Genomic DNA, 19399 nt, shown 5'->3' with positions numbered 1-19399 from the left:
AGCTCTGAACAGGCAATGCCATTGTTTGTGTTTCTGTGTTTAATGAGTGATTATTTATTTCCTGGGAGTACATTTGTGAAAGGGGAATGTTTTCCATTTTCCAGCCTCAGTACAGTGATGTGGTCAGCATGGCTTGTGTTTTGGTTGGGCAAAATATGAAACTTGTCAAGAGCCACATGATCATTGGAAAAGCATGCTGTTTTTCTGGGATGTTCAAAAAGAAAGCCCCTCTGCCTTCCTTAAAAACACCTGTACTATGTTAAAGAATTAATGGCACTGCTCTTCTGTCTGTTGTCCCAGTTCTGGAATGCCATCACTGTTACATGGTATGTAAATCTCTACAGCCCAGAAAAACAGCTGAAAACTCATTTGACTTGGATGAAAAGGCATTTATGTGGGTATCAGTCTAAAGGCTGGCAAGATAAAAATCTTACCTTGGTTGAGATAAAGGGGTGGCTGGAATTCAGAACAGGTAGCACTAGTTTGGTCAACTGTCAAAAAGGCAAAACTCTGATTCAAGCTCTGAAGGCCAGTGATGTTTTTTTAATAGCTGCTGTCTTTAAAAGATGCTTTTTTCCTTGGTGGTTGCTCCTAGAAGGCCGAAATCCCCCATGCTTGTCCTTGGTGGGGGTCCTGTCCTATGACAAGCCCTGTGTTTGAGAGTGGTGCGTTGAGTGCACAAATAAGAAACAGTCAGAAATAGGAGTATTCTTTATTGTTCAGGGTAAGGAATAGCTGCCACCACAATAGGAAAAAAGGGAAACCAAAGAGGAGTAATTGAAAATGGCAATGACAGCGATTGCTGCTGGTGTAAACAATTAACACTGTTCATTTTGGATAAAGCCCAATCATAGCATTTCCAAGAAAAGGATAATTCTGCCCTACCTTCTACCTTCTGCCCCTCTACCAGCAACCACACCAAGTATCTTGTGATGTTCCTATCTCTGGATCCTTTTTTGCTTTCCTTGGGATTTCTTTTCTTATTCCAGTGCTGTATTTCTTTCCTGATGTTTTTGTTTTATTGCTCTCTACTCCCTCTCATTTGTTTGGGGTGACACTTTTGCTGTGAGTGGATGTTTCAGTCAGCCCATGGTTACTCCCTGTCTAAGAGGGCTGATGTGGAAGCAGAAGCAGAAGGTGAACTGCTGGGACAGCTCTGGAGCTTTGGGGAAGATTCTCTCTTGTGGTTTGAAGTTGCTGCAAGGGACAAGGAAGGAACTGAGAATTAGGGCACATCTGAGGTCATGCAGCTGTTTCTGCCCTGGCTCTCATTGAATCATTTCTTTTAATTTCTCTGCACTTGCAGTGTGCTGGAAATTCACTTACTCTGTGGAGTACCAGAGCTTGGTGCTTTTTTGTGCACATCCTCTGGCACTTTCAGGCACATCCCGGTGGTGTTTTTCCACCTAAGTGTTTCTGTGTTGCTGGTAGGGAGCTCAGCTCAGAGCCACAGAGGTGTGGATGCTTTGGAGCCCAACCCTCTCACACTTCTGCAATGCTCTTCTGCTCATATTTTATACTCCACTGGTGAGTTTGGGCTGTGCTTGTTTCTCCTCGGCTTCGTGATGATCTTGGCTGGACATTGCCTACTCGTGTTTGAATGAATTCAAAACTTTCTGAACAGCCTTGAAAGGTGGAAGTTGCATCTGCTTTTACTGTATTTATTCATTTACTGTGGTGCTGGGAGCTCACTCTGCTCTGCAAGGAACTGTTCTAATAAGAACAAAGTTTTCTTGGAAGCCAAAAGCAAAATGCTGTCAATTAACTTGCGGAGAGGCAAAGTAGTTCTGTCTGGGCTGTAGGAATGACAGTTTCCCAGGAAAAGTTAATACTTCCAAGTACTCCTAACTCTGTTTTTACGTCATCAGAGACTATTATGCTCTGTCAGCTTGAAGTTACATTATCTGAAGTGTGTCAAGTCAGAATGGTGTCCTTGCTTCTATAGTCTCTCTCTTCTTGAATGTCACCTCATTTACTACTTAATTCCATTTCCGTCACTCTTTCCATCCCTCATCTCTTTCTTGGCTTGCCGGACAGCGCTGCAAAACTATCAGACTTGCTTTCCAATTGAAGTCACTGCAGCTTAGCTCACAGCCAGGCTTTGCAGCATTAGTCAGGAAAACTTTGACAATAGCCTGTCGCTGAATTCCAAGGCAGATGTGGCTGCCTGCATGGGAGGGATGTGCTGGAGAGAAATCCAAGGGTGTTTTTGTGCAGGTGCTTATACAGATAAGGGCACTGGGAGTTTTTCTTTTTTTCCTCCCTTACAAAAAAAATTCACAGGCTTATTCTTCTTTGCTCCACAAACGGCTGTCTTGTCTCAAGAGTTAACAGAAGTAAAACTTTCCAACAAAGGAGGGGTGCAAAGCACAGAAATGCAAGTAAAGCAGCAAAAGGGAGGTGCAAGGCAGACAGATTTACCCATTTGAAACTGTACAGTATGTCAAGTTCTGATTCAAAACCTTGTGGAGTTCTTCTGTTTTTCTTTGCCATGTTGTTTGTAAAAGGGATTTTGTGATACCTACAGCAGAGAAAATTCTGTAGCATAGATAAGAGTGCCTGGGAGGGAGGAAAAAAGAGAGGCCTGGATGTAAATGAGTAAGAGTTTATTCTTGTGGGTTTTTTCCCCTCGGGGAATGTCCACATGAGGTTCTGAAACAGAGCTTTCTTCTGTTTATTTTCACTGCTGGGATTTTGTGTGACACTGGGGGTGGCAGTGGAAGGGGAGGCTGAAAATGGTGGTGTTTTCTTGAGTAATAAAACAGGAGAGAACAGAATTGGAGATGGGAAATAAGGCCAGGTCTCACCAGATTTGGAGATCTCATTTGAGCCTAAACACAATTGTGCTTTATGTCACAGCAAAAAACCCCAAACCCAGCCAAATTCTGAAATATAAGCCTCTACTGCTGCTAAGAAAGCAAATATTAACTGCATTTTTATTAAAGGGAAGTTGAGTTTTTCAGTGTATGAAATAAAATTCTGTCTTTGTGCTAAGTTTGAGACACCATAAAAGCCTCTAAAATATTTACCTTGGAATTATGTTGGAAAGATTATTATATAGAGCCAATATACAATGTATTTTTGTCTGATGTTTGAACTTATAAATGGGTTTCTGACTTTCTTTAACTTTGAAAATTGCCCTGCTTTATTTATTTATTTTTTTTTAGCAAGCTAGTTCATGTATTAAATTGAAATCTGTACAAATTACAGTTAATTATAGTCAGCTCAGAGTGAGGCCTAAAATAGGTTACATGCTGTTTGGAATAAAATGTGCTGAAAATTATTAAACCTGTTTGGTTGGGCCTGAAGTCCATTCTGAGGTGTTTGATCTTCCCCTGGCTGCTGCTCTCCCATCTTCCTCATGTCTGCTATGGCAGGTCTGCTGGCTGGGCAATAAAATGACAAGATTCCTTGGAAGGAAAGAAGGAGGGTGTGAGACTGTTGAGCCTTCTTTCTTTAACAAGAGAGGCTGAAATGGTTTCTCCTATTCATTTGAGACCAGCCAGAATTCTTCCTCAATGCTGTCACATTATCCAAATACCAAGGGGAAAGACATGCTATTTACTAAAACAGAAAAACAGCTAGCATTAAACTTACCAAAGTCCTTTCTTGTTCCCCCTTGGAATTGTATTTTGGGTCCTGACTTTCAGGGGACATTTGCTGTCCCCCCTGTTGGGCAGGGATGGTGGCAGAGCTGCCCAGTGAGTCAGCAGGGGCTGCTTAACCCTGTCCCAGCACAGCAGTGCCAGCTCTGTCATGGTTTTGTTTATGGATGATACACAGTCTGTGGCTGCTTGTTGTCCTTCAGCTGAATTAGTGCTTTATGCCAGTTTTTATTATTCTGAATCCCACTGAATTAATTACATTAAAACAACTTCACTAGAGACCTTGAGCAAAAATTATTTCCAGCGGCACATCTTCCTGCATTTATGTAGTGACTTAATGAATGCCTGCACACTTCCACTGTTCAGCTATTGTTTCACATTCCTGCATGTGTGTCCTTGATGGGAACTAATTTTTAGTTTAATTGTATGCAGAAATATTTATGCATTACTTTTTTTAAGCATTATTGCAGTAGGTACTTGTAAAATCATCTGCCAATAAAAACACGAGATCTAAAAGGGCACATGCAGTAGGGTCTGACCTGCAGATACACCTGGGAAGCTTTTTGAAAAGCAAATTACTTTGAAAATAACTGTGGACCTGAGCTTAGTCATTCTGCTTCCTGATCTGCAGTGGCTGCAGTGTAAGTAGAGGAGGTTTTATTCTTTAACTTGACAAACCTGGGTGCTGTTTAAACCAAGCTCTTTTTTTCCTCCTCTTCTCTCCTCCATCACTGACCCAAATTTCTGTGTAATTGGTAACAGAATATTCAGCCAACTTCTGTGCTTAGGTAAGGCTGAGACTAAAAACCTGCCCTCAATGAGTGGTGCAGCCCTGGCACATCCTGGGGGATCTGCTGTGGCTGAGGAGGTGAAGTCACAGTTGTGCTGACTTGGTTTTGTGACTAAAGGAGGGAGCACATTTGACCTTGGGCAGCTTTCTGGAGCCATGTTGTTCGGCAAGAGGCTTTTTGTGTGGAGTTATTTTGAAGGATAAAACTGGTTCAAACTCTGTTCTTTCCTAAGATGTACTTTCTAATAGAGGTTGAGATGCACATGGAGGAACCTGAGGAACACACCCCACATCCCAGCCTTTCACTTGCACCTGAAAGGAGGCTGATAGAGTGTGGGAGGCCTTGAGCTCCTGACTGGAGAGGGTAAAATTTCTCCCAGTCACCAGCACCAGAAGTGCATTATGAATGTTCTTCAGACTTGTCCATCCAGGGCACTAGGGGCTGGCTTTGATGTATCTCAAGTCAGAGAGAAAGTTGGGCTTTGAGTTAACATTCTGTCTACCCTTGAATGATTTGGGGAACTCTGCATCACAAAAAGTAAACCATTGGAGCATTGAGGTCATTCATTATACTTTTAAGTTTTATTGAAAACTCACCAACAAAATGCATTTGTTTTCCTTTGCTGACATCATGTTCTGCTTGGAACTGCCAGAGCTCCAGGAGTGGTTGGACAATGCTCTGAGGGACAGGATGGGATTGGTGGGGTTGTTGGGATGTCCGAGCAGGGCCAGGAGTTGAACTCAGTGGTCCCTGTGGGTCCCTTCCAACTAGGATATTCTGTGATTCTGTGAAAATGGGGAATACTTTCCATACTCACCAGGGCTGTAGAGCACTGTTAGTTCCTAACCAGAGCTGCCCTACCCCCTGGCTGACTGAGCTGTCATTGTTTCCCCTGTCTTTCCAGTAGCACTGCTGTGTTTCCTATGGATCATCACTTACCAGGCTAAGCCTGGAGGAAAAAAAAGAAGGCTTGCTGTAGGAACCAGCTCAGGTAATGAGGTGGCTGATGATGTCATCCAGTTAAAGCTTCAAAAAAAATTTATTATAAAAGATTTCCTATCCTTGAATATTTCAATCTGTGGCCTTTCTTTTTATCTTGTGTCTTTTGCAGCTGTGGTTTAGCAGGATCTCTGAGGAAGCAAGGGCAATCAGGACATTTTAGGTTTAAATTTCTCGCAGTGCTAAGTCTGTTGAGGTTCTCGCAGCTCAACAGGACTCTCAAGTGCGGGGTTGAACTTTGCAAGGGGTGCTTGTGCATGTCCCACTCTAAACCCATGAGCTGGTCTCTGTGAATTTGTTCAGGGACTGCATTATGGGTACATTAGCCACAGATCTACAGTTTTGCAAGAGGAGAACAAAAATTTATAGCCCCTGTTTACTTAATGGTAGGTCAAGAAACCAGTCCTGCAAATCACTTCATATTGTAGTTGCTTCAATATGGAAAATATTTCAGGGGAATGCATGCAGCATTTTTCTCTCCCTTTTTCTGTTTCTGTCTGCTGTTCTTCGAACTTGCAACACTGGAGGCCACAGAGACATTTTGTGGGGAATATCATCTCAGAAAGGAACACTTGATGGAAGAAACTTGTACAAATGAAATGCTCTCTGAAAAGGAAATAATTCATGGCTTTTAGCTCTTTCAAACCCATCTTAACACTCCTGCTGGGTTCCTTTCACTGTGAAGTAATGCGGAGGATTAGTCAGCATCATCTAATTAGGCAGCGGCAAAGTAAAAATGGTGTTCAACAGCCTCTGCCCTGGTTCTGTTTCCATTCATAGGACTTGCCCATGGAAGCCAAGGACATCTGAGTGATGGCACTGGAAATGCTGGAGCGGCTGTGAGGTGAGGCATGCTCTAATAGGATTTCACCTCAGGAGGAAATCCAAGGTCATCCTCTGCATTTTCTGTACCAGAACAGTCATCCTGTGGTCTGAGTGAGTCTGCAGGTAACTGCAGCACCTCCTTGTTCCTTAATAGCTCTGGTGATGTCAGACCTTTAATTCTGCTCCATCCTGCTGGAAAAGACAGGAGTGAGAGTTGCTGGGCAGCATTTCCTTCCTATTTCTATAGGTCTGTGCTCTTTCGGTCTGCATATTGGATTGTCTTGTGATGTATCTGTGTCTGAATTCCTTTAAAATGTGCTTAGCAGCAGTACCTGGAAGGCCTGAAATGGGAGAGCTCACCTTGAATTCTTCCAGGGTGGGCTGATGGTGGAGTCCCAGCATCCAAGAAAATTGTATTTTACACTATAACACACGGGAAGCAGGAGAAATGGTTTGTTGAGGAGGGTTCTCTTGGCCTTTCGCTTCACAGCAGCACTTCAGCACGTGGTTAGCTGCACTGAAGGGCTCCCAGTGACCCTGGCCCTCATTGGGGAATGCTGACCCTTCAGCTCACTTGGAGCACAAACTGGATTTCACTTCTTTCTCAGTGGTTGACACAGGATTACTTACAGCTGGGGAATTGGGGAAGAAAAATTCCTCGGTCTCTTCCCAGTGAAGGTTCTTACTATGAAGCTTTGCCCACTGGAGCATTAGATCAGCAGAAAGGAAGAAACTGATCTGCTTTTAAAACAAACAAGCAAAACACTTTTCTTATTAGAACATGGGAGTTATACCAGCAATGCAGTTGACACTAAATAGTTTTAAGCAGAAGATATTGTGTTGTAGATGTCGGCGAACCCAATGGGAAGAATGATGATGTCTAACTCCATTTCAGAAGGCTGAATGATTTCTTTATTATAATTATGTTATAATACATTAATATGCTATATAAAAGAGGATACTAAATACTAGATGCTACTTTCTCTAACTATCATATCTCACTAACTCTCACAACTTGTGACCCTGTTCTCCAGAGCCCAGACACAGGTGGATCCGACTGGCTGTCAGGACCAAACAATCCACCATGATCCAACCAAGCACTCACTCTGGGTAAACAATTCTCCAAACACATTCCACAAGAGAAAAACAAGGAGCAGAAATAGAAATTGTTTTCTCTTTCATTTCTCTCTGTGCACCTCAGTAAAAAATCCTGAGAGAGAGAGAAATGTGCTTGCCACAGATATTGCTGTAGATGAGGGTCATCTGCAACTAATTGACAGAGCTGGGACATCAGAGAGGACAGGATGGGAATGAATTCTGCTTATTTCTGTCCAAACTGATTTTTTGGTCTGAAGTTGTTGATCAAATCAGCCTTATTGCTGATAGTTGATATTGATAATGAACCTATAAATTGTTCCATCGTGACTTTTTGTGACTGCCAGTTTCAGTTAAGCTGAACCCACAAACTCAGCTCCTAGTCATGTGTGGGAGGAAGGACGTGTATCCAAGACTCCCCAATTCACTGGAATGTCCATTTTGGTGTCTGTGAGTCAGTCTGGCTCTTCTGATCGTGTTACACGGAGGAGAAAAGAGGCAAAATTCCCTCCTGGTACAGCTGCTAAGGAGCTCTTGGGAGGAAAGAGCTGTTAGGAAGTGGGAACTGTGAGACTTTGGCGATGAGGTGCTGCAGCCCTGGGATGGTGTTGCCTTGATGAGGGGCATGAGGTGTAGTGGAGAAGGGAGCATGTAGATGGGAATCCATGGAACTGAGAAAAGGAAGCAACCAGGGCTGAATAAAAATAAAAAAAAAACAAAACAACAAACCAAAAACCCAAAATGCAATTTTGAAGAAGTGAGAGAAATCCATTTACCTTTACACATTATAGAAAGACTGAGTCTGGAGAAATTACTTTTCCCTGCCTCCCACACCCCCTCAGGAACACCATCTGCAAGTGTTTCTCTTTTCCAGTCTAAGGAGTACCAGAGGAGAGTAGAGCTGTTTTTTCCCAGACTTTAAGTGGGAGATCTCCAGGGACACGCCTACCCAACTTTCCAGCCAAGCTTCACTGCTTTCTTCCTTATTTTTCTTATTTTAAATGAATGTCCTCAATATAATAATAAAAGCAACATAACAATTTACTTAGGGACTGCAGTAAAAAAAAATGACTGTGTGACATGACTGCCCACTGAAGACACCTTTGAAATTATGTTCTGAATGCAGATGAGGTTTGGATCTTCCCATTCTCTCTGCTTTTGCAGGGCTGGGCATATGGCAGTGTCAGGTGGGATCAGGGTGACAGTTTCTGGTCCAGCAGTTCCCCTTTATGCCCACCCCAGATCCCCATGGCAGTTCTGAGCATTCCAAACCTCTTGTATCACCTTGTCTTTACAGCCCTGTCACCAACTGGGGATGAATTCTAGGAAGAGATCTTATTTTCACAGTGTTTTCCTATTGTTTTTTGAAGGGAAGGTGGAAGAGGAACCTTGTGTGAGGCATTTGTAAGGTGAGCCATGTCTGTATAAACAGAAGTGCTGAGCACATCAGATAAGCTGCAGCAGAAATTCTTCAGAGGCAGGAGAGCTGCCTTGGTGAAATGATCACAGAATTGTGAAGCCTGTCCTTTCTGGCTGCTGCCATGGGGACCTGCACATCAGTTTGTCCTCCCCCCAATCCCCCTTCAAGTGCAGGTTCATTTAACATGGTAATTAATTCATTTTAGACCCTTGAAGTCTGAGCAGAGAGCACAAGGGGTGGGGATGGCTGCAGCAGAGCTGGGGGTGCTGCACAGGGACTGAGCTGTGCCAGGAGGGAAAGGGTGTCCTGGCTTCTCGGAGCTGATGCAGGGATTGTCACCTCATTTCTACCTGTGCCTTCACTCAGGATGGGTTTGGAAGTCCATGGTGTTTTTCCAGTTTCCAATGATTTGCAGACTAGAGTAGGACAGTCTTTGACTTCCTTGGCAGTGCTGTCTGCAGCAGAGACACCTGGCAGTGTTTGGGCCTCTTCACTCAGGGTTATTTGAGCACACACAGCCTCTCTCCTCTCCTCTGCAGTTCAGAGTACTGGGAACAGCTCAGCAAATCCATCTTCAGAAGCCTCAGTTTGATCTCTTCCAGAGCACTGAAAGCCTCAAGTTGTCATTGTGAAACTGACTTTGCCCAAGAAATCAGATGCAGACTGTTTTACCTGCAGAGTGTCTGATCTCTGTACCTGATCCCACTGTGCTCTTGAGCAGGTGAAATCCCATGGTGATGGATTTCACCACGGTGACAGAATCTATTTGTGATGTAATTCCCAAGTTTTTGTGTTCTCACTTAATTTGTCACTCCGTCTTTATTTCAGTCATCTTGGATGTACACTGGCATAAAGCAAGTGTAAGGTAAGCTGGTCCTTAAGGAAAAGGAAGATTCAGGGTAGTACAAATCCAGGCAGAGTTGGATCTTCACTTATTTCCATGGGGAGGACCTGGTAATGCCTGTGCAGTTCCTTTTCTCCAAAGCTTCACTTGCTCCGGGTCAGCTGCCTCCATGTGACATGTCAAGGTTTGTTTTCAGCCATTCATCCTTAATCACTGGGGAAATTGATCAGGGTGTTGTGAGTAACTGAGGGTTCCAAAAATCTCCCTCCTGCACGGAACTGCAGTTAATGGACTTTAAAAATAAGCAGTGACAGTCTGGCAGGTACCTGCTTGTTCAGGAAGTCACACACTGACTTTAACTGAGAATTTAACTGAATCCACCCAAAGTGAATTGGGCAGGAGTCCAGAAACTCAGTCACAGCCAAGGTGTCCCACCAGCACTTCTCAGGAGTGCCATGGCCGGGTGTCTGCTTTGGTGCTCACTGCATTTCAGCTCCAGGATGGCTTTCTTCCCCTTCTCCTTTCCCTCCAGACTTCACACCACGTTGGGTGCTTTGCTAACAGCTCTTAAAGAGCCTGATTGCCTCAATAATCTCATCAAGGAGGAACAGAGAGATACTTTCCCTTTAGTCTTTCAATAAAAAAAAGAGGAGCCTGTCTCACTATTTATTGCTGGGCTCCCTTTGGGTTTTTTAACTAGGCCAGCAGTAAAAATGGAAGTGAAGATCCCAGAAATTTCTTTTTGATTAGATGCAAGTTTGAAGAACAATGTGCAAGGGAGAAGGTGGAGGAACACAGGCTGCTGAGGATGCTGGAAAACACTGAAATAATAAATTTGGGTCTTCAGATGCCACATAAAGCAGGAGCTTGTGGCTCCAAATATGAAAACAAAATTAGTCTCTCACTAATGTGGGCTTTTTTTATTACTTTATTGGGTCTTTCTTTTTGTTTTGGCTTATGTTAAAGTGGCATTTCAAGCCTCTGTTGGAATGCATGGACTATATATTGCTTAATTGCATCAGCCTTTTTGTAAAGAAGGGCTGGGAGAAAAGCAATGTTTTCTCCTTTTTGCAAGATCTAGTTTATTTTTTTCCCTCTCCTTCTTCCTTTGTTTTCTTTTTCCTGTAGGAGTGTCACGATATTCAACAATTATTAAAACATATTGAACCTTACAGAAAAGTAATTTGAAAATTCGGATCATTTTTAAAAAGATTCTTATTTACATGCACTGTGAGACACCCAGGAGAAATTTTAAGGAGATGGTTACTGGCTGAAATATTCAATAGGATTATTTATTTGATGATTATTAATAATTATTATTACTTTTATTGTAACTATTGTTTCTAAACCCCTTGCATCTAGATCAAGTCACAAGAAAGAGCAGAACCCCTGTCCAGCACTAAATGTGGGTTTGACTTTCATTGTTGACAACAGTAAGTTTGGCATGAAGAGAGAGGCTGAATTTATATGATGCAATAATTCTGGAGGAGCAGAGCAGGAATTCCATCTATTTCATTGTGACCAGGAATGTGATTCAAATTAATTCTCCAGAATGTGATTACTTGTAGTACTCTCATATATACAGCCCACCTAAAAGGGCTAAATTAAATACTGCATTGCTTGACAGGAAATCCCTAAAGGTTTTGAGATCTGTGGTTGAATCAGTCCTTATTGTGTCCCATGCCCAGGAATCCAGTCCCAGCAAGGATAACATTTGCATTAGTCTGCTTTAAAAGCATTAGTTTAGATAAAAGGGAAATCCTGTGCCAGTAGATGGGCTGTGTGACAGGACTGAAGGCAGACAAGGCTGATGCACCACGTTGGCTCGTGTACACAGCACTTTGTGCACCTTCCCCAGGGAAAACACTGCCTGGCACAACTCAGGTGATCCAGGATTCTGTGCCAGCCCTGCAACTGCAGCTCCTTCCCTGGAGCTGGGCTGGGCTCCTGTGCTTTGTCCTGGCAGGCAGCGAGTCCTCGGCTGCACCAGAGTCTGAGCTCAGCTCTGCTATTGCCTTCGAACTGAGAAAACCTCCAAAACCTCCAAACCTCTTTTCAATCTCCAAAGGGGCTCAAACATTACTTTTGCTGCCCCGGAAATGTTCTTGCAGTAGATTTTGTTAAGAAACAGGTGACCAGCAGGTGTTTGGTAAGAAACGTGTGACCAGCAGGAGCAGGGAGGTCATTCTCCCCCTGTACTTGGCGCTGGTGAGGCTGCACCTTGAGTGCTGTGTCCAGTTCTGGCCCCTCAGTTTGGGAAGGACGTTGAGATGTCCAGAGGAGGGCAATGAGGCTGGGGAGGGGCTTGGAACACAAACCCTCTGAGGAACGTTTGAAGGAACTGGGGCTGTTTAGCCTGGAGAAGAGGAGGCTCAGAGGTGACCTCATTGCTCTCTACAACTCCCTGAAGGGAGGCTGTAGACAGGTGGGGTCGGTCTCTTCCACTGGGCAGCACTGACAGAACAAGAGGACACAGTCTCAAGCTGTGTCAGGGAATGTATAAGTTGGATATTAGGAAAAAAAATTTCACTGAAAGAATAATAAAGTACTGGAATTGTCTTCCCAGGGAGGTGGTAGAATCACCATCTCTGGATGTGTTTAAAAAAAGAGTGGACATGGCACTTCATGCCGTTGTCTAGTTGAGGTGTTAGGGCATAGGTTGGACTTGATGATCTTGGAGGTCTCTTCCAACCTCATTATTCTGTGATTCTGTGATATTGCTGAATGCATCAAATGCATCAGTTTGTCTGCTGTATAGGAACTTAAATCAGGACTATTTGTAGCCACTTTCCTTCTTCACCTGTCTTTCTCCTGCCTGTGATAGTAAAATTATGCCAAGTGATTTTTATTTTATCTTCTTTGTAATAAATGTTTCTCTGATTTTTCTACTTTGGAAGCAATGCTGGGAAATCATTCGGGCATCAGGCACTGGGATTGAGATTGTTGAGGAACATGACTTACTGGTTTCAAACTTCTGCCTAAAGATGTATTTGGAAGCAATTTTGGTTAGTGATGACCCTTCCAAAATCCTATTCTAGCTATGAAATGTAAGTTCTGTTCCTGTGTGGAACTTCAGATTGTGGCACATGGTTTGTTTAGAATTAACTTTGTAGCAGGGAGCTGTGGCTCTCCATCCTGGGAACTGATTAGGAATGGTTTGTGTTGGGGGGGCCCTTAAAGCCCATCTCATTGCACCCCAGCCATGGGCAGGGACACCTTCCACAAGCCCAAGGCTGCTCCAAGTCCTGTCCAGCCTGGCCTTGGACACTTCCAGGGATGGGGTGGCCACAGCTTCTCTGGGTGGAATAGACACATAAAAGGCAACTGTGTACTCTGGGAGAAAGAACTTGCCCCAGAAGTGTCAAGGAAGGAAAAGGCATCTGGATGTGCTGGTTCACAAGGGTGTGGGGTTGCATTTAGGGAACCTGCCTAGTTGCATTTTTCCATAAATTACAGTGCTTCAGCATGCCCAAACTTTTCTTTCTGCAGTCTCTGCTCTCCATTTAGAGGCAAATTTTCTAATGCTTTTAGCTTCCACTATTGTTTAGGTTACTTGTTTCTTTCAATCTCTTTTTAAAAAATGTTTTCTCCTTTTTTCTTTTCTCCCCTCAGTTTGTCTTCCACCCCTTCTCATTCACTTTCAAAGCCTCTCTTACTGAAAATCCTTTTCTCCGCCTTTTTTGCATCTTGTAGGTTACTTTGTCATGGGGTGGGAGTGAGGGACAGCAAGAAAAAAACTTTGCAATCTTTAGATCTTTATTAAAACCACTCTTGGTAAGACTTAACATTTTTAGAAATATTTTTCCCTAAATAACCATCACTTTCAATGCTCACTTCTCTTGTGAGAAAGGCATTTTGAGTCCCTTTCATCTTCATAATCTTCATTTAAATGCAGCCTGTTGAACTCTAAGAGTGATAATTGGACATGCAGTTTACTAGTTCTGGAATGCTGGGTGTTAGGCACTAACAGAATTGGAATGACATCAGCTGTAAGTCCTCCTATTTGATCTGGAAAAGATGTTTCTGAGCTTTTCGGTAGTGATTTAAAGTGACGAGGATGGTCTTGTTTTTAATTTGCAAATATTGGGCCCTCTTGCAGGTAAGCCCTGTATATAACCTATGTATAAGTTTATATATTGAAAGCAAATCGATAAGCAAAAGCTGATCATTTGGAGAGCCTGCTGTGAGCATTAGAAGCTTGAGAAAGGAATGTGTTCTATTTGTTCTATATGTGGTGCAATGAGTAGAGTTTAAATTTTCTTTGAGATCTTCTTTCAATAACACCTTGATTTTCTTAAGCTTACTGCATATGTTTAGGATTTTTTTCTAATTTCATTTGTAAAATTATTATTTGTTTTCCAGATAATAAAACAGAAAAAGGGCTGTTACTTCCGCTGCAGATCAGAGGCCCTTAGCAGAGGCACAAGCTCTGCCACCAGTTCTACTTCACAACTGCAGCCCTTAGGCTGAAGTTTCTGAAGTTGTCAGAAACATCCAAGTAATCACCTCATGTTCTTGAAATCTATCTGGTACCTCCCAAGATTCATCTCTGAGGAGTTGTTGGCAGTGTTTGTTTTCATGCTGGAAATATGAATATATTTAACAGTTGCATCATAGCACTGATCCTTTTAAACAAGTTTCAGAAGTCCCCCATGGAGTGGTCACAGAATCGCAGGATCAGGTTGGATCTAGGCTGGAAAAGCTCTCCCAGGCCATCGAGTCCATCCTGTGCCTGATCCCCACCTTGTCACCAGCCCAGAGCACTGAGTGGCTGTCCTGGTTTGATGGTGCCACGTCCAGGCCTTCCTTGAACAGCTGCAGGGATGGGGACTTCACCACGTCCCTGGGCAGCCCCTTCCAGTGTTTAACAACCTTTCCCGTGAAGAAATTCTCTCACCCCCTGCTTTTGGGTGTTGGTGTCAGTGGGGTTGTTCTAGTGGTGCTTTTGACCCAGGGTAAATGTCCATCTCCATGGTCAAGCTTGAAGATGTATTTATGTTTGAAGACATATTTATCTTTGAGGGCGGTGTAGAATTTTTCATCTGATGCTTTTATTTGTATTCAAAGAGCAGTCTCTAAATATGCTGTGCGAATGTGCACTTTTTTATAAAAATACCCACCTGTAAATATTGATTACCATGTCTTCTTTGCACCAAATTACAGTGTGCCTGTGCCAGGGCATGAGTCACCTGCCACCCCACGGTTGTCACCCAGGAGTCTGACACTTGTGTTTCTTTTTATAGGTTTGACTTAAACATAATGACTTACTCATTTCCCTCCGTTCCTCTTACAGAAATTGAGTCTCAATACATCTTAAAAGCCATGTGTGGATTATTGAGACTTTAAAAAGGGACAGCCTGTTCTTCCTGGAGAGAAATCAGAGGTGTTGGGTTTGAGTGGTTTCCAGTGGGACTGGAAAAATAGGCAGAAGTGATTCCAAATGATCCATGTGTGTTCCCCTGGGAGCAGTGGCCCTACTTTGCCATGTCATCGTGTGCATGTACTGTGGGGAGTTGTGTCTTGCTCACAGTAGTAAGAGCTGATGGTTGGTGTAGGAGCTCTGCCATAGTGCAGGTCTGCTCTTCAGCTGCCCATGATTTACTGAAGGCTTCTCTGCTGATGCATGATGTGCTGCTCTGCTACACTATTTACAATTATCTTATATTGGGTTGAATGAAACACTCATTTCTTTTCAGAGTCTGTGAAAAAATTTGTTACTTGTTTGGTTTCTGTGAGTGCTCAGGGGTGAGCTCAAAGGGTTTATTTTGGCTCAGCAAAATGTGCAGGAGATTGTCTGCCTTCCTTGCTGGCCCCACATGATGATTTTTCTTCCTCCTTCTTTATTGAGGAAGAGGAGTCTGTATGGGTGAGCCAGCATGGCCTGTGAGGGATGGGGAGACAGAGCTGGGATTTTGGAGACCTGACTGATATCCCACAGTAATTAACTGTGTGCCCAGACAGGTCATTTAATGCCCTATTCCTTTGTTTCTTCTCCAGCTTTTCTGTGCAGACTCCTCCGTCAGGTGAACATTTCTGCTGGAACTGTGGAGTTCAATCAATGCTGGGACTGCAGAGTTCAGTCCATGCTGGGATTCCCAGACACAACTGGAACTAACTCACTGAATGGAAAAGTGGGTTTATTTGCTTTCTTTAATGATAGTAATCACTCAGGTGGTATCTTATCCTGTATTCTCTTCTGATTTACTGACATCATTTGTCCTGAAGTTTTGATGCTGTTGAGCCCTCATGTCCATGGAGAATAGATGTGGAGATCTATTTAAAATAACTGGCAATGGATGTCTAAGAAATCTTGTCCCTGAAAGACTGGGGGGTAAGTCTTGAGGCAAGGTTCAGGTAGTGCTTTTCAGGAAAAGCTTGTATTTAGCAGCTTATGTTGGATTCCTTCTCTTTAATCTGTGAAGAATTTGATTTATGCCAGCAGCAGTCCTTTATGAAATTATGAAAGTGAGTTTGTGAACCAGAAGAGAGGGAGGCCTGACCAGCGAGGTGGCTTTAGGGGAATGTTATATTCCCATATTTAGGATGTTACAAAGGATACAAACAAGTGTTCTCTTTAGCTCCTGGGGCTGGGTTTGTCTGCAGTCTCTTTTTTCCCTGAAGAACAGCATCCTCTCAAGCACTGTTCACAAGCCTGTAACTCCAAGCAGTCACTGAGATGTGTGTTTAAAAGTCTATGCATGACCAACTGCAGCAAGGCAGACAACACTGGACCATCCTTGTGGATCCTTTATCTTGTAGGAGGGTCTTGAATCATGATGTGGGAGCTTCAGGTTGTTTACCTGAGCTCTGGTGATTTAAGCTGTTACCATTAAATCTGTGATAACCCCTTGAGGGGTGTGTTGATTTGGCATGGCCTGGTTTTTTGGTAATGGCGGGGGAGGAAAACATGGTGGGGGCACAGGGGTAGCTTCTGTGAGAAGCTGCTAGAAGCTCCCACCATGTCCGACAGAGCCAATCTCTGATGGCTCTGAGGATGGACATGCTGCTGGCCCAAGTAGAGAGGTTGGCAGCGCCTCTGGGATGACACACTTCAGAAGAAATTCAAAACGGCATGTGTGCAGTTCTTCCTGAGGGTGGGGAGGTGCCGTGGCCGTCAGCGCGGCCTGCGGCAAGCCGTGCCTGCCTGGCCGTCCCAGCCACGGGCAGGGCCGGTGCCAGCGGCTTCTCCTTCCCAGCTCCTGTGTGAGGAGAGGCATTGAACAGCGCCACGGCGGCTGCTGCCCACGCCGTGCTGATGGGGCCATGTGGCCAATGGCAAAAACGTGGCGGGCGACTCCCCTATGCAGAACTTGGATGAAATCATCCTCTTGGTGCTGTGGGATCTGCAAGAATCTTTGAATTAGTGGAACTGGTTGGCAATGGTACCTACGAGCAGCAATTTTTCTTCAAGTTAGAGAAGAGGAGGAAGTGAGGACGTGTGAGGGAAACAACATGGTGGCACCAAGGTCAGTGGAAAAAGAGGGGGAGGAAGTGCTCCAAAGCGCCGGAGCTGAGATTCCTCTGCAGGCCATGGTGAGAGCTACGGTAAAACAAACTGTCTGTCCCCTTGTAATGCATGAGGTCCACGGGGGATGCAGAGATCCACTCACAGCCCGTGGGAAAAGTGCTCCCACTGGAGCGGGTGGATGCTGGAGAAAGCTGTGATCCAGTGGGAGACCCAAATGAAGAGAGAAGGCTCCTGCTCCCAGAAATAGACAGAGAAGGCCCTTGCACCCAAACTAGAGCAGCCTAGCCTTAAAAGACTGCACCCTGTGGATGAGTGACCCACACCACAACAGTTTTGGGAAGACTGTTTGCCCGTGGGAGGGACCCCATGGCATAGCAGAGGAAAGACTCCCGGCCCCGAGTGAACAGAAGATCTCGAGTGATGAACTGACCAAAAGCCCCATGCGCTTGTCTCTCTGTGCTGTCGGTGGGAAAGAGGTCAGAGCAAGGGAGAAGAAAGATGTTTTAAAGGCTTATTTTACTTCTCATTATTCTCCTCTGACTCTCTTAATAAGAAATTGACTTTATACCTTTAAATTTGAACCTGTTTTGCCTTTAGAATGTTTTCGCTAGTCCTTATTTCAACTCATGAGCCCTTCATTCATTTTTTCCCCTCTGCTGCTCAGCTGTAGCAGAAGACAGTAAGCATACAACTTTCATGGGTCCCTGGCATTTGGCCAATGTCAAACCACAACGGGGGAAAGGAATGGTAATAATTGTAAACATACCACCTTTTTCTGAGTGAAATATGTCCAGTATTTGTTAAAAAGAGTATTGCATGTGTGTAAAATACTGGGTTTCACCCATAACTAAATGATCAACTGCTACATTGTGTGAATATGGTGTGTAAAGGGCTGTGCTTAAAGTAAAACTCAGCCTTGCTGCAGAGCTGTGAGCATGAAGGCAAATAGCACATGAAATCCTCAGTTCATTCCAGTTACTGAGAAAATGCTTTAAATCTATTTTCCAGTTTGTATTTAATTTTAGTTACGTGTGGATGTGGGGCTGTCTAGAAGTGTTACGCTGTGGAGATAGAAGAGACTGGCTTTTAAACTGCTGTTTTTACACCTTGTGTGCCCATTACATCCTGGAAACTTAATGTGGAAGCAGCTTTTCAGCCTGGTGGGGATAATTCCCAGCTTTTTATCTTGGTGTGGACAATTCCCAGCTTTCCTGCTGCATGTTCAGCAGGGCTGGTTTGGGGGCCAGGTGGTCAGGGCTGCCCCAGCCTTGCAGTGTGAACAAGCCAGGCTGAGCTCTCCTGACTCTGGGGTAAATTACACTGAGCACACTTTGGGTTTTATTTCCCAGACCTATTTTTGGAACATCTTACAGCTCACTTTTCTAGTAGATGTTTTCAACAGCTTCTGTTATTCCCTTTCCCACCAAACCAATTGTGAAATTCCAGAATGGTTTGGGTTGGGAGAGATCTTAAAGCCCATCCTGTCCGACCTCTTGCCATGGGCAGGGACACCTTCCACTAGACCAGGTTGCTCCAAGTCCCATCCAGCCTGGCCTCGGGGACCTCCAGGAATAGGAATGGGAGTGTTAGGAATTCTGGATGCTGGGCCTGGGGAGCAGGGCTGGAATATCCTTTTCTGTGTGTCCTTTTCCCCTGGCCATTACACTTTGATGTTTTCTGGCTATAACACACACCCAGGCTTCTCACATGGTGTTCCCTATGCAAAACCAACGAAAAATTTGCTAAAAGATTCCCCAGGCTCTTTCTCTACTATTTTCCTGTGGTGCTTTGTAGGTTTATTATATCTTAAAATGTTTCGATTATACCCATAAGGAAAGCAATTAAGAAAAATCTGGTGCATCAATGGATTATAATAAGAGAAAATTAGATCTGTCTTTCATGCTTTTTTTTTTTCTGTTTCAGAAAAACTGTAATCTCCTTCATGTTCAAAACAGCCATTTTATTGTCATTTAACTGTGTGCTGTGTTAAAAAGCTTTCAGTGGTGTTGAAAAAAAAAAAATCCCAGAAGCTGTACTTGGAGAAAATACAGAACTTACCTTTTAACAGAAAGCATTTATGTCCAGTTTTTAACAAAACCAGTGATTTTTCATGAAAAGATCTGGATAAAAATGCATTTCTTGCTTTGTTTGTGTATTTTTCTGTGTGGTAGCCAGACTTGATCCTTACCTTGGAACATCAGAGGATGAACTAAAACTTGGAAGTGCACTGGTTTTCCTTGGGGAGGAGCAGGAGCAGCATTTCTTGCTTTGCAACATTTGTGTTATGTAACATAAGATCTACATTTCCATGCATTATCCCCTTCTCCAATGTTTAAACACAAAAATAAACCC

At 43.7% G+C, this 19399-nt stretch overlaps 1 long non-coding RNA gene across 1 annotated transcript; it reads right to left on the bottom strand.

Moving 5' to 3' along the window:
- Nucleotides 1–2595: 2595 nt before the first annotated feature.
- On the bottom strand, nt 2596–4410 carry LOC128817973 (uncharacterized). Its single transcript, XR_008440351.1, has 3 exons — nt 4284–4410; nt 3290–3410; nt 2596–2748 (listed from the first exon to the last, which is right to left on the bottom strand). It is a non-coding gene; the product is annotated as an uncharacterized LOC128817973 (long non-coding RNA).
- Between the last annotated feature and the right edge of the window lie 14989 nt (nt 4411–19399).

This window comes from Vidua macroura, chromosome 22 (assembly GCF_024509145.1).
Source record: "Vidua macroura isolate BioBank_ID:100142 chromosome 22, ASM2450914v1, whole genome shotgun sequence".
Classification (NCBI taxonomy): Eukaryota; Metazoa; Chordata; class Aves; order Passeriformes; family Viduidae; genus Vidua; species Vidua macroura.
This window is presented reverse-complemented; position numbering and strand designations above follow the sequence as displayed.